General features: G+C 48.0%; 1 protein-coding gene across 1 annotated transcript in view; it reads right to left on the reverse strand.

Moving 5' to 3' along the window:
* The window catches only part of arhgef37 (Rho guanine nucleotide exchange factor (GEF) 37), a 140801-nt gene that overhangs the window by 10852 nt on the left and 106361 nt on the right, over nt 1–23588 (reverse strand).

A 23588-nucleotide genomic window follows, 5' to 3' on the forward strand; every position in this document is an offset into this window, starting at 1 on the left:
TTATGGCTATAGTGCCTACGAAGTTGCTCATTTGGGAGGCACCCAGATGAGCTTCATGACTTCATCTGCAGCTTGCGAAAGACAAGGGGTGGAACGATCACTCTAGACCCCCAAAGAATGCAACACCCTGCACACTCAGCTCATCCCTGCATTTTGCAAGGAGGCCAAACCTGAATAAAGAATCTTCTCACCCGGGACAAAACAGGATCCCTGTATAACCACTATTTAATCTGTCTGGCATTCACAGGAGAATTTGAAAGTTGTTCAAGCAAGAAAATTTGGAGGAAATACTGTCTTGTTTGGCATGTCCGGTAAGGGAAGACAAGTCCTCTGCATTTGCGTTGTCCTTCCCTGCCTTGTACACAATGTTGTTGTGGTAGGCTGACAATGTGAGAGTCCAGTGTTGTATTCGTGCAGTGGCGCTGGGAGGAATGCATCTGGATTTGCTATAAAGGCTCATCAATGGCTTGTGGTCTGTACATATGGTGAATGAACATCCGTTAAGATACTGATTAAACCGTTTCACAGAGAAAACAATGGCTAGACTTCCTTGTTTAGCTGTGGACATCCCTTCTCAGCTGCTGTAGGTTTTTCTAACCCATCCTCCAACAGTTGAGCGAGCACTGCCCCGAGGTCATAAGGCAAGGCATCATATTAGAGCATAAGCTCTCTGTCCTGATCAAAGCGAACCAGCAGATTAGCTGACTGCAGCAGTGCGTTCACATCCTTGAAACCTTTCTCTTGTGCTGGACGCCTACTTCCATTTGGTCTCTTTGTAGAGCAACAAATACAGTGGGCTGATAGGTCTGGCAGAAACTTCCTGTAGTAGTTCACTAAACCCAGAAATGATCTGAGTTTGGGTGCATTCTTGGGTTTTGGAGCTTACTTGAGAGCTCAAATATTTTCATCCACAGGGGACAGACCCTGCAACGTGAATTTGAAATGATCTGCCCCGCCTTTGGCTTGTTCTTACAGCACTCCTGCATGTTTTAGCCAAATGTCCCTTTTTGTTGCAATTGTAGCACACAGCATACATGAAATTGCAATGACTGGCAAAGTGAGTGCCTTCATACCTGAAACATTCCCCTGCAGTTATCTTTTTGTTTGCTGGATCTTTTCTTGATGTACTGCACCCGCCTCTGCCACACTATTTCGGGACTGTCAATGAGTTTGCGAACAGGTGCAAGAACTAAACTGCATATGGGGAAAAGATGGGACACTTTTTCCTGGCAAATAAAATTGTAGACAAGGCTAAAAAACACTCAATTCTTCTGAGTGTGTGTGGGGCAAAGACTTACAAGCTAATGAGGAATTCAGCAACACCACGGAAACCGGGGAACATTTGATTTGAGGAGTTAGTTGCATGTATTCAGAATCATCACCATCCTAAGCCCTCAATGATCGTCGAACGTTTTCAGTTCCATTGTCATTCTTGAAAGGAACTGCAACCTGTACCTGTTTTTGTTGCTGAACTGCATCATCAGCTCTCTGAACACTGTGAGCTTTGGGCAATGTTAGTTGATATGCTCCGAGATAGATTGATTTGTGGCGTTAATGGAGGCAGCATACTGTGTCAATTGTTGGGGGCAGCCACACTAACTTTCAAGAAAGCTCTAGAGGTTTCTCAGAGCATGGAGATGGCTGACAACAATGTGAAGGATATTCAAAAGAACATAGCCACTGCCAACCACGTTGCAAACCAGCTACTCACTTTACCAAACTCTGTGTCACTAAACTGCACCTCAAAGATTTATCTTGTCCTTTTTAATCCTCGTCGCCAGAAAGACCACAAGAAAGGTAGTCAAATGCATTGTAAAAAATAAATCTTCTTTACTTCAAAAACATTGAGGCAATAATAAAGACTAGCAGCAGCTAAACAGAACTATACTGTGGCTAAATTGCTGACTTGCACAAGCCCGCGCTCCCGATGACATCCCACATGCAGGTGCACATTTGTTAAAGACATCCATACATGTACAAGTAGCCTGTTACATACATAGAGTTATAGAGTGTTTTAATAAGCACCTTCCTATTTGAGTATATCCCTATCAATTTAATTAACATTTTAACTCCTGGTAAAAATTGTTGAAAATTTTGAGACTGTCACAAGGGAAATTATTTTCATGATTAATGCAAATTTATGTTAAAATGAAATTAATGTAAAAGACAGTCGGCGGAATTCTCTATTCATGAGACTAAGTGTTGATGCTGGGGCAGGGTTCGTGGACTTCTACGACAGCACCTGACCGATTCACCGACCATCGAGGGGCTAGCACCAGAGCCACATGGAACACAATCAATTCCAATGAGAAATGGTGCTAGATTCCCGGATTCGCGGTTAACACTCAGGAGGCTCACAAGCTGCAGCCACATATATACACTTCACTCCCCATGCACACCATTCCACTCAGCCAACAAGATGGCAGCGAGGAGAGCAGCCCCGAGACTCATGGATGATGAGCTCGAGACCCTCCTGGATGCCAATGAGGCGAGGGGGGTGACCCTGTACCTTGGCCCGGGAAGCTGTCAGCCGCTGCTGTTCGCCGGGACTGGGCGCGGGTGGCAGAGGCTGTCAGCGCCACAGGCAACACCATCCGGACTGGCCAACAGTGCCATAGGAAACTGCACAGCCTGCTCAGGGTGACCAGGGTGAGTAGGCAGCACTGTGCCCCTGGCATCACCCCCATCCCACACACCCGTAACCCTACACCCACCGCACAGGAGGCGTGGCCGAATCCCTAAACGCACCATATGCCGGCACCCATATCAGCTGCTATAGCCGGGTGCCCAGGCCACTGGGCTGCATTTTACATAGAATTTACAATGCAGAAGGAAGCCATTCGGCCCATCGAGTCTGCACCGGCTCTTGGAAAGAGCATCCTACCCAAGGTCAACACCCCCACTCTATCCCCATAACCCAGTAACCCCACCCCACACTAAGGGCAATTTTGGACACTAAGGGCAATTTATCATGGCCAATCCACCTAATCTGCACATCTTTGGACTGTGTGAGGAAACCGGAGCACCCGGAGGAAACCCACGCACACACGGGGAGGATGTGCAGACTCCGCACAGACAATGACCCAAGCCGGAATCGAACCTGGGACCCTGGAGCTGTGAAGCCATTGTGCTATCCACAATGCTACCGTGCTACCGTGATGCATTGGACTGTCTAACACTTTGCGTCTTCTGTTCCCTCCAGGAGAAGGCCACCCATAACTGTCAGGAGCAGGAGAAGACTGGAAAGGGACCGCTGGACCTGCAAACCCAGTGAGACCACTGGACCTGCGAACCCTCACCACGGCGAGCAGCGGGCCCTGGACATGGTCGGCGATCCTGAGGAAAGGGCAGTCACCAGGTGGAGCTTTAGGGCCCGTGAGGCCAGAAAAGTAGATACCAGTTAAATTGGCATGGGTACAGGGCACAGTTAGTGATTGGGCCTGGAGCAAGTATCTGTATATATGTTTTCACATTAAAAACCTGTGCAAAGCGTTACAACCTGCCTTGGTACTCTGTCAGAAGGGTGTGAAGAGTGGGCTGGTCCGGGCTGGCTGCAGAGGGGCGCGGGCGGGGTTGGGTGAACATTGGGGGTGGGTTTGACTCATGGACCACAGTTCAGGCAGCACTCATCGCTCTGGTGTCCCACCACCGTACCACAATGGCAGTGGATAACCCCCATCACCCAGGAGCCAATCCCAGCTGGGGTTGCCCCTCCAAGAGTGCCGGGAATCGTCGAGTGTGCCAGGATGAAGGCATCGTGCACACTGCCCGGGTATCAGGCGCAGATGTGCATGATGCGATCCCATGGTCACACACTAGCTGGTCATTCACCGAGTGAAACCCCTTTCAGTTTGTGTAGAGCACCCGGTTTTCTGCAGATGCCCGTAGGGCAACATGCATCCCGCCGATCACCCGGGGCATCTGAGCGATGGCGGCGAACCATGCTGCCCAGGCATCCTGGTGGATGGGTCCACACTGAAATGGATATATTGTGCCAACTGGGCATATAAGGCCTCCGTGACGATGCGGTGCACCTGAGCACCGAGCTTTGTGAGATCCAGGACAGATGACCACTCGGCACTGGAAGGAGTCAGTGGTGTAGAAATTCAGTGGCATAGAAGTTCATCTTGACGGCCACTGGGAGTGGATGTCCTCCCCCATGCTGTCATGTGTGCCATGATCAGGCACATATGTTGCATTGCCCCCCCTTCCCGCTCAACCGGAGTCTTCGAAGGCATGCCCAGTCCGGCAGGTCCTCGAATGACAGGCACTGCCGGTATACAAGAGGCCTCTTGCGACACCCCTTGCACCTGCTCCTTCTCGGCCTGTTGGGTACCGGCTTTCTATCCTCAGTGGCCGCCTCCTGTTCCTCTGGGGCTCACTCTGCTCCTGCATGCTCTGCTGCTGAGCTTCCTCCTCCTCTAGAAGCTCCAGCTTGTAGCCGCATTGCATTCCCCAGGGCTGAAGGCCACCATTGCTGGTTGAATTACAATACCCATTGTCTGCAGGGGGTGAAAGGCTGACATGTTAGCATGGTGCATACCCAACCAGGTCCAAGGGGCTACACGGTGCCCCTGATTGACACTGAGAACTCTGCCCCCACATGTTCATCCTCCCCCTTCCCCTGCCCTGTTGACGCTGGCACCCTGTGGGCTTCTGGTCCTGGCGCCAGTCCTTGCTGCCAGGGGTACCGCTAGACTGGCATTGCCCATGCCAGTGATATGCTCTGGCCTCCCTGTCTGGCACCCCCCATAGTGGCTACTGTGGGCATTGCCTTTGGGTGGGCCGCATGATGCCCCACTGGCAGGTGGCTGCTGGTTGGGGTGGGGGTAGTATGGAGGGTGGGTTGCGGGAGTGTTGGGGTGGGCCCTGGGTTGGGGGGGGGGGGGGGGGAGAGTACCCATATGGCCATATGGAACTCTGGAGAACCATGAATCAAGGTGAGTGGTCAGTGGGTGCTCACCAAGATGGCTGCCGTGGAGGTAGCCGGCAATGGAGGTCCGTGCCTGGACAATGTCCCAGTCCTGTAGGGAGTCACCCTGGCCCCAAGGCCCTTTCCCCCATCACCCCCACCACCACCCAACCACACCCCAGCTAGCCCAGCCAGTTTCCAGCCCAGCAGCTCTCGGTCATGCCTCTCGATTTCCTAGCTCCTCTCTTTCCCTCATTAGCCACAGCGCCTTTGGCCTAATTTTTAAAAGCACAAGTGAACCCTGCTGTCGGGAATTCACCGACAGTGAGGCGGAGGATCGCAGAGGCCCTGGAGAAAGCCGGGTTAGGCCCGCTAATGATATGCCAACACCGCTGTCGAGACCCGAGACCGGCGCCCGCCACGACTTTGGCGTCAAAACTGATTCTCCGCCCAATCCTTTTTCCCGATTCCGGCATCAGCCGACGGAGAATCCCGCCCCATGGGTAAGATTCTCTGGCCTTCCCCATGGCGTATTTCCTGGTGCAGGAGGTAGCCTGCCATTTGCCATCGGCAAGATTTTCTGGTTCCGTTACTTTTGATGGAGTTTCCTATTGAATCCACCCCACCGCGCAGGGAACCCATGGCAGGGACTGGAGGATCCCTCTGGCGTGAACAGCCGGAAGGTCTCACCCAATATCAAAGAACAAAATGCTGTTTTATTCAATATAAATTTAGAGTACCCAATTCTTCTTTTTCCAATTAATGGCCAATTTAGTGTGGCCAATCCACCTGCCCTGCACATCTTTTTGGGTTGTGGGGGTGAGACCCACGCAGACACGGGGAGAATGTGCTAACTCCACATGGACAGTGACGCGGGGCCGGGATCGAACTCAGGTCCTTGGCGTTGTGAGGCAGCAGTGCTAACCACTGCGCCACCGTGCCTCCCCTGAACAAAATTCTGTTCTTAATGGCATCACATTACAAATCAGAAGACCATAAGATCATAAGACATAGGAGCAGAATTAGGCCACTCGGCCCATCGAGTCTGCTCCATCATTCAATTATGGCTGATATTTTCCTCATCCCCATTCTCCTACCTTCTCCCCTGATCCCCTTATTGATCAAAAACCTATCCATCTCTGTCTTAAAGACACTCAGTGAATTGTCCTCCACAACCTTCTGCAGCAAAGAGTTTCCCAGATTCCCCACCTTCTGGCTGAAGAAATTCCTCCTCATCTCTGTTTTAAAGGATCGTCCCTTTGGTCTGAGATTGTGTCCTCTGCTTCTAGTTTTTCCGACAAGTGGAAACATCCTCTCCTCGTCCACTCTAGCCAGGCCTCGCAGTATCCTTTAAGTTTCAATAAGATCCCCCCTCATCTAAACTCCGAGTACAGACCCAGAGTCCTCAAACGTTCCTCATGCGACAAGTTCTTCATTCCAGGGATCATTCTTGTGAACCTCCTCTGGACCCTTTCCAAGACCAGCACATCCAGGGGCACAAACCAGGGGCTGGTTTAGCTCACAAGGCTAATCGCTGGCTTTGAAAGCAGACCAAGCACGCTAGCAGCACGGTTCGATTCCCGTACCAGCCTCCCCGGGCAGGCGCCGGAATGTGGCGACTAGGGGCTTTTCACAGTAACTTCATTGAAGCCTACTCGTGACAATAAGCGATTTTCATTTCATTTCATTTCATCCTTCCTTAGATACGGAGCCCAAAACTGCTCACAATACTCCAAATGGGGTCTGACCAGAGCCTTATACAGCCTCAGAAGTACATCCCTGGTCTTGTATTCTAGCCCTGTCAACACGAATGCTAATATTGCATTTGCCTTCCTAACTGCCGACTGAACCTGCACGTTAACCTTAAGAGAGTCGTGAACAAGAACTCCCAAGTCCCTTTGTGCTTTGATTTCCTAAGCATGTCTGCATTTAGAAAATAGTCTGTGACTCCATTTCTCCTTCCAAAGTGCATAACATCACACTTTTCCACTTGTATTCCATCTGCCACTTCTTTGCCCACTCTCCGAGCCTGTCCAAGTCCTTCTGCAGCCCGCCTGCTTCCTGAATACTACCTATCCCTCTACAGATCTTTGTATAATCTGCAAACTTGGCAACAGTGCCTTCAGTTCCTTCTTCCAGATCATTAATGTATATTGTGAAAAGTTGTGGTCCCAGCACCGACCCCTGAGGCACACTGGCTGCTATCCTGAAAAAGTCCCCTTTATCCCCACTCTCTACCTTCTGCCAGATAGCCAATCCTCTATCCATGCCAGGATCTTACCCTGACCACCATAGGCTCTAAACTTATTCAACAGTCTCCTATGCAGCACCTTATCAAAGACCTTCTGGCAATCTAAATAAATCACGTCCACTGGTTCTCCTTTGTCTAACTTCCCTGTTACCTCCTCAAAGAATTCTAACAGATTTGTCAGACACAACCTCCCCTAGGCGAAGCTGTGCTGACTCAGCCCTATTTTATCATGCACTTCAGTGTATGAAAATCACTTATTGTCATGAGTAGGCTTCAAATGAAGTTACTGTTAAAAGCCCCTAGTCGCCACATTCAGCGCCTGTTCGGGGAGGCTGATACGGGAATTGAACCGTGCTGCTGGCCTGCCTTGGTCTGCTTTCAAAGCTAGCGATTTAGCCCTGTGCTAAACCAGCCCCTCTCATGGGAAGTATTTTAAGAAACCTCTTCAAAAGAACATCAATAAGTTTTAAAGTGCAAAATTTGGATTGAATTGGACACTGATACCTTGACCAGAATTAAAATCCAGTCCAGATCCTAACTTTGCTGGCTGTGAGAGTCCTATGTGAAATCCTAATGGTCTTGGGCACACTAGTGCAATAGTGGAATATTTTCTAAGCTTAAAGCCAGGGCAGATTGTTGGGAGTCGAGGAAAGGGGCTTTCACTCTGCATCTTATCATACAAAGCAGACACCCTGAATGGAAAATGCTTCATGTCTCCCAACAACTGCATCCCTCACCTTGATGAGTGCACCCAGGCTTATCTGACAAGATTGGAAAAGTTGTAAATCTATATTTGTTTCTGTAGCTTTGAAAGTTACAGGGAGGGCTCAGCCTTCAGTCATTGTTAGAACAAATCGATATGTAGATAGCAATGTAAAGGAAAATCTTACCATTTTAGTGGACAAAACTGAGCAACATTAAAACAAAGTTTCTTTCATAGTCTCGGCTGAACTTTCAGACTTTCTTCACTCCCAGTGAGTCGGTTTCACTTTTTCCATTAAAGAAAATCAAATGGACTGTGTTCTGTACAAAACAAAATCCTCAATCCCTGATGGAATACATCACAAAAATAAAGCCAGCAATGGGTATTGATTCCTAACAATGTACTCTTGCGAATTATTTCTGGTGGTAAAGCAAACTATTAAAGAATAGCCGATCCATCAGATCAGAATGTTCTAAACTTTCATCACAGTGCAATCAATGCTCTATATCACTTTGTAAGTATATAGAATCTATTTTGTAATGCTCTAGGATATTTGGTACAAACTATTTAATGCGTTAAAAAAATATGGTATGGCAATAATTCCACTTGGGGCCTGGCCTAACATCTCAGATATTTTGTTACGACCCCCTGGACTAGTGAACGGTCAGTTCCAGACCCACTTGACTCCGGGTCAAGTGGGTCTGGAACTGACCGTTCACTAGCCCAGGGGGTCGCAACAATTGAATGAACCAAAATTCTTTGACAAACACCCAAAGTCTTTGGCTCTTAGATGCCAAATGACTACAATCACCAGGTTTGTAAATTTAAACACAATTAAGTTTATTAATAACAGTAACTATACTAAAATATGCAACAAATACAACGGGTTAGCTATTATCCAATTCCTAACTGTCTCCCCACTTAAACTGGTCCCACCCTCTGCACAAACACAAGACAGACAAACACAGAGGGGAGGAGTAATAGCGACATGTTTACATTTGGTGTGAGTGAGAATGTAAATAGCAGAGGATGGTTTCGATCCATCAACCTTTGGGTTATGGCACAGCACGCTTCCGCTGCGCCACTCTGCTCTTTAGTACAGCGAGGAGGAGAGGGGTGTAAAAAATGATAATGAAAGTAAAAGATAAGAGTCTTTGGGCATGATCGAATGGGCACGATGTGCCTGGCGCAGATCCGTGCGAGCTGGATGGAGGCCAAAATTGTGATCCACTCTGGACGCCGATCGATTTCTGATCTAACTGGCCGGTACCCGCTGGCAGGTTCTGGATCCCACCTAGACGTGGCGAGGTACTCATTAACACCAATTGAAGGCGGACGTCCTATCTAACGGCCTCCCGAGATTTAACCGGCTCCCCAGCGGGAGGTCTTGCTGACTCCATTTCGCACACCTACATAAAAACAGTAGCTGCTGCAAGGATCGGAGGAGGTGAGTAGCCATCGTCAAAATCGGGCCTGCAGCACAGGGGCTCTGGAGCTGCTGCCCCAGCGCTTAGGGGGAGGAACACAGACCTGGTGAGGAGGCTGGCGCCAGCATGGGAGCGTGGGCCACCCCAGGCTGGGTAGGTGAGGGGCTCAGCGCCCATGGATCCTACAGGCCACCCAGCGCCCCCGGATAGTGTACGCCCATAACAGGGTCAACTTCAGCAGCTGCCTGTCGGTCCCACCAAAAACCTCCAAGGCAGAGCCCTGTCTGTGGTAATATGGTGACGGTCACTTTAACTCCCTCTGTCTGTGAGCAGCCTCTGGCTGCACAGCTGAAGGCAACTGCCAATAGGGAACTGGCATTATTAATTATATAAGCACTTCACAGCTCTCAAGTGGAATCTTGTGAGTATATGTGCCATGTCGCAGGCGAGTGTTATTGCCTAGCATCCCAATCAAACTGTGAGGCTTGGAGACAGCAGCCAACAGTCAAACACTCCAGAGCTGGGCTCCAGCACTGGGGATATCCCCGCGATCAGAAGGTGAGTGTGTGTGGTTTGGGGGAGGGAACCTGAGCCTAGTCCAAGTAATGTTCCCGGCAGGGGTCTCGGCCCCAGGTTCTGGGGTCCGGTGTCCGGGGCCCCTGCAGTGGCTGGGGTTGCATGTGCAGGTCCTCTACCATAGCCGGCTCATTGAATGGCTCTCTGAGAAAGGCGGGCAGTGCAAGGGTGGGGGAGGCTTGGGTCAGTGGTCCCGGGGTGGAAGCCATAACTGATTGTAGCTCTCTCACCCTCTCCAATTCCTTACTAATATTACAATCTTGACCGTATCGTGAACCCCGCAACGACTGCCCTTGTGGTGCTGGTTGCAATCCAGATGGCCAGACGCTGGAGAAGATGGTGGCAACAGTGCCGATGCAGGCTCGAGGCGGCAGCCCATTTGCAGGGGCTTACCCCACACCCAGAGGACCCAGCAGCCCATCAGGCTGGGGAGGGGGTAATTTATGGCACACATGTTGCCTTGCACACTGGGGCATCAGAGAGTGCCTTTCATCAACAGGAAGGGGATCCATTCCCTGAATGTTTAACTCGTGTGTGTGGCCTATACCTCCGGATCATGCACGTTTGTGTGCACATCAGCTACATCCTGGGACACTCAAAGATCCCTGGCGTCTTTGGGGACTGCCCCAGATTGACGGGTTTGCTTTTGGGGGATAAGGGGTCCTTGAGGTCCTGGCTAATAACGTCTATACGCAGGCCGGAGACCGAGGTGGAAACCCAATATAACAAGGCCCGTGTTGCCACCCAAGCTGTCATTGAGTGCTGCCTTGGATTGCTCAAAATGCGGTTCTGATGTCTCGACCACTCTGGTGGTGCACTGTGGCACGCCGCCCAGTGGGTCGCTCGCTTTGTGGTGGTCTGCTCTTTCACCTGATGAAGGAGCAGTGCTCTGAAAGCTAGTGTTTGAAACACACATGTTTGACTTTAGCCTGGTGTTGTAAGACTTCTTGTTGTGAAGCAGGTACGTAAACAGAACATAAAAGATTATTCAGGTACATCCTGTCCATAAAACACAAAATAAAGCTAACTCAACCAATAAGCAACTTATCAGTTAACTGTAAAATGATGGGATAAGTCAACAACCATATAATCATAGAATTCCTACAATGCTGAAGGAGGCCATTCGGCCCATTGAGTCTCACTGACCCTCTAAAGGAGCACCCTACCTAGGTCCACTCCCCTGCCCACCCAGCCCTGTAGTAATCCAGGAGACACGAAGATGAAGGTTTAAACAGATTTATTCTGAACTGAAAAATAAAGCCGCACCCGAGGCGCACAACACAGGTGTCCCAGCTCGGACCTAACAGAACACCCGAGCTGGGTCTGGGATGGCATTTAAAAGGCTCGGTGAGGGTTATCACATCGCGCACCCCCCCCCCCCCCCCCCCATTTCCAGATAATCCCACTCCTGCGAAGATTAAGCCTTCTTTACCACTTTGTGCATGCTGCATGCCCTTGAATCCACCGTCATCGGAGCCGGATCTGGGGGCATGAAGCGGATGGGGAATTGTTGCTTCCTAGCCGAGCATTGAAGGTCCACTGATGGGAGTTCTTCCTTGATGTTCAATGCTGGCTGCGGGTCAGTCACCTCAGTCTCTATTTCTTTTTAAAAAATAAATTTAGAGTACCCAATTCATTTTTTCCAATTAAGGGGCAATTTAGCGTGGTCAATCCACCTAGCCTACATATCTTTGGGTTGTGGGGGTGAAACCCACGCAAACACGGGGAGAATGTGCAAACTCCACATGGACAGTGATCAGAGCTGGGATCGAACCTGGGACCTTGGCGCCGAGAGACAGCAATGCTAACCACTGTGTCACCCTGCTGTTTCACCTCAAGTTTCCATTTCAGAGTGTGCCCCTTCTACAGTCGTTTCTGCATTAGAGGGCCAACATGTTTTATTATGGCCCGCTCCCTGGTCTTGATCTTGTATAACACAGGGGAGTCTTTTCCACAACAATTCCTGGGATCCAAGGGGATCTGTTTCCGAAATTACAAACATAGATGGTATCTCCCACCTTGAAGATCCTGTCGGGTCATTGGGTATTGTAATTTGTTCTCTGGAACGCTTGTTTTGACTCTTCATGCTGCCTTTAAACGTTTGGACCGCCCATTCAGCCAGTCCATTCGAAGATGGGTGGTATGGTGGCATTCGGATGTGTTTCATCCCATTTGTCTTTGTGAACACTTGGAATTCTCCGCTGGTAATGGTGTCCCGTTGTCAGACACAAGGACCTCCGGTATCCCATGGGTACAAAATGACTGCCAGAGTTTCTCTATGGTGGCACTGGAAACATGGAGGACTTCTGTTGTTTTCCCATCCATTTGGAATGGGCGTCGAACAAGATTAAAAACATTGGTCCCATAAACTGCCCAGGGAAATCCATGTATACTCATACCCAAGGGCTTCCTTGTCATTGCCACGGGAGTAGTGAGGCCAACGGTGGGAACTTCTGATTTTCCTGACATGACAGGCGCTGTTTTGTCAAATTTTCGATGTCAGAGACAAGCCCGGGTCACCAGACACAGCTCCTTGTGAGCAGCTTCATTTTGGAGACTTCTAGGTGACCACCGTGTAGCTCCTTCAAGATTGGGCTCCGGTCTGGGTGAGGGACGACTACTCAGGCTCCTCACAGGATGATGCCATCTGCCATGCAGAAGTCTATTCATTTAGATAGGAAGGGGGTTTAGGTGCTCCGTAGTGTGTGGAATTCTGTTGCTTAGGATCACATGACGTAGTCCCGCCAGCATGGGTTCCTTCTGGGCCCATGTCTGGATTTCATTGGAGGATACGGGCAGAGTTTCCATAAAGTTTAAAGTCATGATAACTTTGTCCAATAATGGCGGGGCCGTGGGGGTGGGGGAGCGAGCTTGTGGATAGCAGTAGGCGACTCAAGGCGTCAGCAAAGGCTATGTGCGTTCCTGGGCGGTGCTCAAAAGAGTACTCATAAGCCGCCAACAATAGTACCCAGCACTGAATCTGAGCCGAGGCAATGGAGGGATCGCTTTGTCCTCCTTGAAAAGGCCTAGCAGAGGCTCGTGGTCTGTGATTATCGTAAACGTAAAGATGGAATTTCTTCACTGCAAACATCACTGCCAGGCCGTTTTTTCCAATTTCCACATAGCGACATTCCGCACCTGCCGGGGTTCATGATGTGTATGCAATCAGTTGCTCACTGCCATTGTTCCTGCTCGGAGGACTGCTCCTACTCAGTACAGAGAGGCATTGCATGTTAGTAACAGTGGTCTAGTGGGATTGTAGTGTGTCAAGATGTTTGACAACAGCAGCTGTTGCTTCACATTTGTGAATGCTTCACTCTGTGACACCTACCACAACCACTTCTGCTTCTTCCTCAACAATGCGTGCAAGGGTGCGAATAATTTTCCATAATAGTTGATAGGCCATCATGTTTTAAGGGTTAAATGGAGGAAACATTTCTGTAGTTTGGGGTAAAAGTTGCCAAAGTGAATAGTGTTTCGGCACTTTTGCTTTTAGTTTGTTTGTTCCAATAAAAGTTTGAGAACTTGAAACCTTGTTGTGTGATCTTTCTTGTCAGTCGCTTGAAATTCAAGTATCTTTTTACAAATTATTGGGAGAGTAACATCTGCTGCAGGGCAAAATAATGCAACATGTAGCAAACCATTCATACGCTTTGTAGGCTGCATTGCCAGTAGCCACCAGTACTGGCATCAATACTGTTGCTTGAAGTCTGCAATGGTCTGCTCGAAGAGTGCTCTAGTTAATGCATGGATCGAATTGTAGCACAATTTAGTCATGGATCATGGGGTCCTGTAAAGATCAGGAGCAAAGTGTGCAGGACTGGCTCTAGTCACCAATCAGCCAGCTCCTTGCTTGCTGTGCAGGAGAAAAGAAAAAGGGAAGGCTAGACAGTTGCAGAATAAAAACATGATGGTAACTGACAAGAAATGAGAATAAGAGCACTATGGTTCAAAGGCAGTAGTCAGAAGCCAATTACAAATTCAGAGTGGAAGTCTTTGTGATTCATGAGTCAGGAGAGCCATCTGAAACAACCTATAGGCATGATGTGGGTTCAGTTAGGAGGACTTTGGGATTGGCAGAATCCTGAAAACACTGTAAACCCCGAGGTCCTATCCTGTTGCTGCCAGACACTCAGTGAAACTGATGAAAATGTTTACTCTTGCAAAATGCTATCGGTCACTAGTTTCAGACCAGGTGCCTGACTGACTGCCTGAGAACCACGGTGGAAAGCTTGAAAATTACTCCTGCACAACTCAGTTTCAGGCAGGTGGCATAATACCGGGAGAAGGCAGCAATAGAAACTGATTTCAGGCTGCACCAGAAGAGAGAAACTAGTGCACAAGAATGAAGAGGCCATCACATAGAATCATAGAATTTACAGTGCAGAAGGAGGCCATTCGGCCAATCGAGTCTGCACCGGCCTTTGGAAAGAGCACCCTGCTTAAGCCCACACCTCCACCCTATCCCACCTAACCATTTTGGACACCAAGGGCAATTTAGCATGGACAATCCACCTAACCTGCACATCCCTGGACCCTGGGAGGAAACCGGAGCACCCGGAGGAAACCCCTACAGAAATGGGGATAAAGTTCAGACTCCGCACAGACAGAAATAAACTAATAACCTTTCCTTCCTTCTTTCTCTCCATCCCAACCGTACCACAAAAGCAATTTGCACAAAGTTGTACAGTAGAAAGAAATTGCAGGAGGAGATGAGCCTGACTAACATCACATAAATCACAGAACAAAGCAATAAAATTGTCTGAGCTTTATGTTGTCATTATAACATTAGAGAAATGTACAGAGACAACAAGATATTCAATTTGTTCTAGCTTGGGCAATATTAGAGCTATTCAGAATTAGGGAGTGAGTGATTACTTGGAGGCCAAGTATAAACATAGATGCCTGTATTTTATGCCTTCCTTTCTTACTGTGCTGCAGTGCTGGCCAAGCATTAATTGCTCTCCAAAGTTTGCGATGTCATACAAAAGGTAGATCTGTTAAACAGCTTGCTTTTAACTCCTGGAAAAATGGACCTGGTGCCCACTCAGCAGCTTGGCTGATTTTTAATGGCCATTTACCTGTCAGTTGCAAACCCTGACCAAAAGGGCCAGGGTGACAATGAGTCAATGGTGTTGTGGCCATGTCACTGGACTAGTAATCCAGAAGCCCATGCTAATGCTCTGGGGATAGCGGTTTCATGGCAGCTGGTGGAATTTAAATTGAATTAATATGGAATAAAAAGCTAGTCTCAATAACGGTGACTGTGAAACCATTCTCTTAAAAACACATCTGGTTCATCAATGCCCTTTCGCGAAGGACGTCTGCCATCCTTAGCTCGTCTGGCCTACATATGACTCCAGACCCTCAGCAATATAGCTGAATGCTAACTGCCCTCTGATATGGCCTAGCAAGCCATCCAGTTCAAGGGCAATTAGTGATGGGCAACAAATGCTGGCCCAGTTGCCAGCCTAGTCTGTGATGCCCACACCTCATGAAAGAATTTTTAAAAATGCACTGCCAAAGACTGCCAAAAATGGTCTTTGGCACAAGGTAAATGTTCCAGGAAAGGAATCCTAGTTTCTCCAACTCCTTCTGGCCCAAACCCTACGCCTCTTCAAGCTCTGGTTCCTGTACCTGGCAGGGCTGGTGCTACGGGGAAGCATCACTGCTCCACTATTCAGACCTTAGGTTAAAATAGCAGATTGGGCCCCCAGTGATGTATTTGGAAGACAATTGATATATTTAAAGGTGATCTTATTAGCTTTAGGTGGACATCCTTGTCACCTGCAATTTAAACTTGTAGTCAACCTGACATGGATGGAAAGGTCGCCCCCTCCATTTTAGCTCTTCGCTGGCTTGGTTTCAGCACGAGGGGAGGAGTTAAAATTACCCCCAAAGGTGTGTTCCCTTCTTCTTCCAACTGTCTCCAACCATTCAAGTGACAATTGTAACATTTGTCATATTTACAGTGATGGGCCAGTAACACTGGCCGGCATTCTCCTATCCCAGCCAGTGGGCGAGAGCAGAGAATCTGGTGGGGGACAAAAAGTCAGAAACCTGCTGGCCTAAAATCACATAGCAATTCTCCTAATGGCAGGTTAATGGTAGGTCAGTCTTCCCACTGGCTCGTGGTGTGAATGCCATTTGCATCCCATGAATGCTCATTAAAACAGCTGTCCACCAGTGTGCCCTCAAGCCTTTTAATCTTGTGTCGCAGCAGCTTGAAATTATGTAGGTTTGAAATCTGACTGCTAAAGAGTGGCAGGTAGAAGGCGATCCTCAATTCGCAAGAGGCTTCGATGTGAGTGCGACAAAGCCTTTTTGCGCTGCCCTTGATTTGCTGTTTGTCACTCTGATAGGGCAGCCCAGTTCCTACCCTCCGTCTCCATGCTGGCGTGGCTTTCATGGACAACACCATGCTGCTGGGCTCATGGACCCTGCTGTGACACCGAGTTGGATCAGTACACTGCCTAGGGTTGGAGAGTATAGGGGTCTCCTTCCCCCGGTGCCACACACCAATTTTGATCTGGACAGCGCTGTGCTGCAGGACTCATGCAGCACTGTAACAGAGGTCTGAAGTTCAACTCGGTGTGGAGTGCGAGGTGAGGATGGGGGTGGGGTAGCCTGATGAAGACACGGGGTGCAATGTGGAAGGAGGACTTTGCAACACAGTGCGGGTAGGCTCAAAATGACAGGCAGACGGGCAAGGAGGCGGATGAAGAAGATGGGCAATGGAAGACAAAGGGAAGACTGAGGGGAGGGAAGCTCTGCCCTGAAAAGATTGCATAAAAAGCTCACAAACAAGGAGGGTCACAGGGATGCCACATTCTTTACTGAAAGGGGATGCACAAAGACTCCAGATGCACTGGGTAGAGGTCTAAATGGGTCAAAGGTGCCTCGCTGGTGATGGGCTCAGGGGGAGGGTCGTTGAATCGACGAACAGACTTCTTGAGACTGCTGGCCTTTTTCCTCAGGGATGTTGACATCCTGCACGGTCTGGTGAAGGCTGGTGGGCTTGGGGAGAATGATATGAGTGCGCTGGACTGGTATCTAAATATGCTGCCAGGACTTTCAAACTCACCAGCTGACGGCAGGCGGATGAAACAGCTTCTGGCCTGTTAGGTGACTCGGAAGGAAACTCGCCTGTGCATAATTAATGATTCTCCAAGTGCAGAATCTGGGATGGGGTCCTACTATTCTGGCCAGTGGGATAGGCGGCGCTGAAGCCACCCGCCTTTGTACCTAGTTTTGAAAATGGAGAATTTTGCCCATAGAGTTACAAAACACAGAAATAGACCATTTGGTCCGACCAGTCTGTGGCCGGTATTCTCCCCCCCCCTCCCGCCCCCCCAGGTGGGAGAATCGCCGGGGTGCCATGCGAATCGCGCCATGCCGCCCCGACCCCCACACGCGATTTTTCCACCCGCCCGAAACCAGCGCCGCACGAATCGCGCCGGTCCGCTCGGAGAATCGGCGCAAATGGTGAGCACCGATTCTCCGGCCTGCATGGGCCGAGCGGCCGTTCCGTCACGACAGGGTCCTGCCGGCGCCGTCCACCCCTGGTCCTGCCGGCGGGAATTCTGCGGGAACGCTCGGGGGCGGCCTTTGGGGGAGGGGGGACTCCTCCACCGGGGGGGCCTCCGAAGGGGTCTGGCCCGCTATTGGGGCCCACCGATCGGCAGAACGGCCTCTCCTGCCCCCCGGGCCTATATTATGCCGCGGCCGGCCCCTAAACACCCACGCCATATTGCGTCGGGGCCAGCGTGCGTAAGAAGTTCCCTGCACATGTGCAGGATGGCGCGGGCCAACTGCGCATGCGCAGAATTGAGCTGCCCCAACTGCGCATGCGCGGGTTGGAGCGGCACCTATTTGGCACCGCATAGGGATGCTGGAGTGGCGTCAACCGCTCCAGCGCCATGCTGGCCCCCTGTGGGAGCCAGAATAGGTCGTGCCGGCCCCTCTTCGCGCGGGCACTTGGTCCGCAGAGCGGGGAATCGCCTCCTGTGTTTTTCCTCCGTATCAGTAGTAATGTTGATTCTTTCCACCCATTCCGATCTTATATTGATTCAGCAGCTGTTTTCATTTGACCATCTATTTAACCTATCCTTAATAGTTGACATGACCTCTGATTCAATCATTAACTTCAGCAGGGTTTTTCACAGCCTCACAACCTTTAATTCAAAGAATTTTCTCCAGCTCTGTATTGTATTGTTACATTTAACCTTAACGATCTATCCTTCCTTTTTCCTTCATAATTTTTACATATCAGGCAGCATCCTATTTGTAAATTTATGCTGTAACATCCATTGTACAGCATCGTATGCAAAATTGCACACCCAACCCCATTTTAGATTAAAGTTTTGTATAGATTAATAAAGTTCAAAACCAATTGTGCAAAAGCTCAATTTTTAATGGCCTGATGTGCGCTTGAAGAAATGCCTTGAGTTTCTTTCTGAAACATCACCAATAAATCCTCCTGAATTTGTATTCTAAACTTGTTTTTACATAACCTCAAGCACAATCTTTTCCCTATTGTTGACTCACTCATGGACCACAATGCAGCTGTCTATTCCGTTTTTTTCCAGTCTCTCTTAAATATCCCTTACTTCATCAACAAAGCACGGTTGAATGGATTGATGGTTCAGACTCCATGGTAGTGGACTTTTCTGCATTGTACTTTTAAAAATTAAAAAATGTTGTACTGCAAATGTTTATACATGTGTTTATATATGAGGATAACTAAGTGTTTATTTATACATTATAATTTAGGTCTCTCTTAAGCAACAGTTCTAAGGTCATGGATTCAAGGTTTTATTGTCTAGAGGCAGTCAGTTCAAGAAATGTTTTATCTCTCTCTCTTTCTTTAACCGTCGCGGTAAAAACTTTTCAATTAAAATTACAAGTAATGTTATAATATGTATCAGTCAAACTCAGGCAGGCGTTTACTTAAGAAATAACAATGTTCCACTTATTTAGTGCCTAGCAAATGTCCCATGGTGGGGTAAGGTTGGGAATGAACATAGAAGATAGAACTTACAGTGCAGAAGGAGGCCATTCAGCCCATCAAGTCTGCACCGACCCACTTAAGCCCTCACTTCCACCCTATCCCCGTAACCTAATAACCCCTCCTAACCTTTTTGGACACTAAGGGCAATTTAGCATGGCCAATCCACCTAACCTGCACGTCTTTGAACTATGGGAGGAAACCAGAGCACCCGGAGGAAACCCACACAGACACGGGGAGAACATGCAGACTCCGCACAGACAGTGCCCCAGCAGGGAATCAAACCTGGGACCCTGGCACTGTGAAGCCATAATGCTTTCCACTTGTGCTACCGTGCTGCCCAATAAAAAAAGACAAGCAGAGTCTTGACTTCAATCCTTGATCCCCACTGGTTGATGATCTGGCGTTGCAGTAGATATACTGCTTTACAACTGATCACACTGCCTAGCTGGCCTAAGAGAGGGTGAAATCAGCTAGGATTCAACATTTTTAAAAAAATCATTTACGGGCTGTGGGAGTCGCTGGTTCAACCGGCATTTATCGCCCACCATTAATTGTCCTTGAGAAGATGGTGGTGAGCTGCCTTCTTCAACCACAGCAGTCCCTGAGGTGTACCTATACCCACTGTGCTATTAGGGAGGAAGTTCCAGAATTTGACTCAGCAACAATGAAGGAATGGCGATATATTTCTAAGTCAGGATGGCAAATAACTTAGAGGAAAACTTCAAGGTAGTGGTCTTCCCAGGTATCTGCTGCCCTTGTCCTTCTAGATGGTAGTGGTCGTGGTGCTGCCCAAGGAGCCTTGGTGATGCAGTGCATCTTGTAGATGGTACACACTGTTGCCACTGTGCAATGGTGGTGGAGGGAGTGAATGTTTGTGGAAGGGTACCAATTATCCGGGCTGCTTTGTCCTGGATGATGTTGAGCTTCTTGAGTATTGTTGGAGCTGTACTTATTCAGGTAAATGGAGGGTATTCCTTCACATACCCAACTTGTGTCTTGTAGATGATGGACAGGCTTTGGGGGGGATAAGGAAGTGAGTTATTCGCCATAGGATTCCTAGCCTTTGACCTGTTCTTGTAGCCACAGTATTTATACGGCTGGTCCAGTTCAGTTTCTGGTCAATGGTACCCCCCCAACTCCCCCATCCTCCTTCCCCCTCCCCACCATATTGATCGTAGGGATTCAGCAACGGTACTGCCATTGAATGTCACAGGGCCACGGTTAGATTCTCTCTTGTTGGAGATAGTCATTGCCTGGCACTTGTGTGGCATGAATGCTACTTACTACTTATCTGCCAAACCTGGATATTGTCCAGGTCTTGCTTCTTTTAGACATGGACTGCTTCAGTATCTTACATAAGAACATAAGAACTAGGAGCAGGAGTAGGCCATCTGGCCCCTCGAGCCTGCTCCGCCATTCAGTGAGATCATGGCTGATCTTTTGTGGACTCAGCTCCACTTTCCGGCCCGAACACCACAACCCTAAATCCCTTTATTCTTCAAAAAACTATCTATCTTTACCTTAAAAACATGTAATGAAGGAGCCTCAACTGCTTCACTGGGCAAGGAATTCCATAGATTCACAACCCTTTGGGTGAAGAAGTTCCTCATAAACTCAGTCCTAAATCTACTTCCCCTTATTTTGAGGCTATGTCCCCTAGTTCTGCTTTCACCCGCCAGTGGAAACAACCTGCCCGCATCTATCCTATCTATTCCCTTCATAATTTTAAATGTTTCTATAAGATCCCCCCTCATCCTTCTAAATTCCAACGAGTACAGTCCCAGTCTACTCAACCTCTCCTCATAATCCAACCCCTTCAGCTCTGGGATTAACCTAGTGAATCTCCTCTGCACACCCTCCAGTGCCAGTATGTCCTTTCTCAAGTAAGGAGACCAAAACTGAACACAATACTCCAGGTGTGGCCTCACTAACACCTTATACAATTGCAACATAACCTCCCTAGTCTTAAACTCCATCCCTCTAGCAATGAAGGACAAAATTCCATTTGCTGTCTTAATCACCTGTTGCACTTGTAAACCAACCTTCTGTGACTCATGCACTAGCACACCCAGGTCTCTCTGCACAGCGGCATGATTTTATCGTTTAAATAATAATCCCGTTTTCTGTTATTCCTACCAAAATGGATAACCTCACATTTGTCAACATTGTATTCCATCTGCCAGACCCTACCCCATTCACTTAACCTATCCAAATCCCTCTGCAGACTTCCAGTATCCTCTGCACTTTTCGCTTTACCACTCATCTTAGTGTCATCTGCAAACTTGGACACATTGCCCTTGGTCCCCAACTCTAAATCATCTATGTAAATTATGAACAATTGTGGGCCAACACGGATCCCTGAGGGACACCACTAGCTACTGATTGCCAACCAGAGAAACACCCATTAATCCCCACTCTTTGCTTTCTATTAATTAACCAATCCTCTATCCATGCTACTACTTTACCCTTAATGCCATGCATCTTTATCTTATGAAGCAACCTTTTGTGTGGCTCCTTGTCAAAGGCTTTCTGGAAATCCAGATATACCACATCCATTGGCTCCCCGTTATCTACTGCACTGGTAATGTCCTCAAAAAATTCCACTAAATTAGTTAGGCATGACCTGCCCTTTATGAACCCATGCTGCGTCTGCCCAATGGGACAATTTCTATCCAGATGCCTCGCTATTTCTTCCTTGATGATAGATTCCAGCACCTTCCCTACTACCGAAGTTAAGCTCACTGGCTATAATTTCCTGCTCTCTGCCTACCTCCTTTTTTAAACAGTGGTGTCACGTTTGCTAATTTCCAATCCACCACAGAGTCTAGTGAATTTTGGTAAATCATCATTAGTGCATCTGCAATTTCCCTAGCCATCTCTTTTAGCACTCTGGGATGCATTCCATCAGGGCCAGGAGACTTGTCTACCTTTAGCCCCATTAGCTTGCCCATCACTACCTCCTTAGTGATAACAATCCTCTCAAGGTCCTCACCTGTCATAGCCTCATTTCTATCAGTCGCTGGCATGTTATTTGTGTCTTCCACTGTGAAGACCGACACAAAAAATCTGTTCAGTTCCTCAGCCATTTCCTCATTTCCCATTATTAAAACTCCCTTCTCATCCTCTAAAGGACCAATATTTACCTTAGCCACTCTTTTTTGTTTTATATATTTGTAAAAACTTTTACTATCTGTTTTTATATTCTGAGCAAGTTTACTCTCATACTCTGTCTTGCTCTTCTTTATAGCTTTTTTAGTAGCTTTCTGTTGCCCCCTAAAGATTTCCCAGTCCTCTAGTCTCCCAGCAATCTTTGCCACTTTATATGCTTTTTCCTTCAATTTGATACTCTCCCTTATTTCCTTAGCTATCCACGGTCGATTTTCCCTCTTTCTACGGTCCTCCCTTTTTGTTGGTATAAACCTTTGCTGAGCACTGTGAAAAATCGCTTGAATGGTTCTCCACTGTTCCTCAACTGTTCCACCATAAAGCCTTTGCTACCAGTCTACCTTAGCTAGTTCTTCTCTCATCCCATTGTAATCGCCTTTGTTTAAACACAAAACACTAGTATTTGATTTTACTTTCTCACCCTCCATCTGTATTTTAAATTCCACCATATTGTGATCGTTCCTTCCGAGAGGATCCCTAACTATGAGATCATGAATCAATCCTGTCTCATTACACAGGACAAGATCTAGGACCGCTTGTTCCCTCGTAGGTTCCATTACATACTGTTCTAGGAAACTATTGTGGATACATTCTATAAACTCCTCCTCAAGGTTGCCTTGACCGACCTGGTTAAACCAATCGACATGTAGATTAAAATCCCCCATGATAACTGCTGTACCATTTCTACATGCATCAGTTATTTCTTTGTTTATTGCCTGCCCCACCATAACGTTACTATTTGGTGGCCGATAGACTACTCCTATCAGTGACTTTTTCGCCTTACTATTCCTCATTTCCACCCAAATGGATTCAACCTTATCCTCCATAGCACCGATGTCATCCCTTACTATTGCCCGGATGTCATCCTTAAATAACAGAGCAACACCACCTCCCTTACCATCCACTCTGTCCTTCCGAATAGTTTGATACCCTCGGATATTTAACTCCCAGTCGTGACCATCCTTTAACCATGTTTCAGTAATGGCCACTAAATCATAGTCATTTACGATGATTTGTGCCATCAACTCATTTACTTTATTCCGAATACTACGAGCATTCAGGTAAAGTACACTTATGTTGTTTTTTTTACCTCTGTTTTGAATCTTAACATCTGTTATTCCTTTTAGTATTACTGGGCCTATTCACCGAGCTCCCCTCAGTCACTGTACCTTGTACTGTCGCCCTTTTTGATTTTTGACTATGTCTTCTCTGCCTTGCACTTTTCCCCTTACTTCCTTTTGCTTCTGTCCCTGTTTTACTACCTTCCAACTTCCTGCATCGGTTCCCATCCCCCATCTGATGTTATACGAAGTAAATAATGGCATGATGGGAAAACTGGTCAATGGGAACATTTGCAAGAGGAAATATGACTGTTAAATCTTTGATGTTAAATCAAATTGTTGAATCTTTCTACCACAGTCCAGAAGCGGGAAAAATATTGACTTCTACACATGTATGGCGCTGACCATCGTGCAGTCATCAGCGAACATTCCAACCGCTGACCTTATGATGGAAGGAACGTCACTGATGAAGAAGTTGAAGAT

This window comes from Scyliorhinus canicula, chromosome 4 (assembly GCF_902713615.1).
Source record: "Scyliorhinus canicula chromosome 4, sScyCan1.1, whole genome shotgun sequence".
NCBI lineage: Eukaryota > Metazoa > Chordata > Chondrichthyes > Carcharhiniformes > Scyliorhinidae > Scyliorhinus > Scyliorhinus canicula.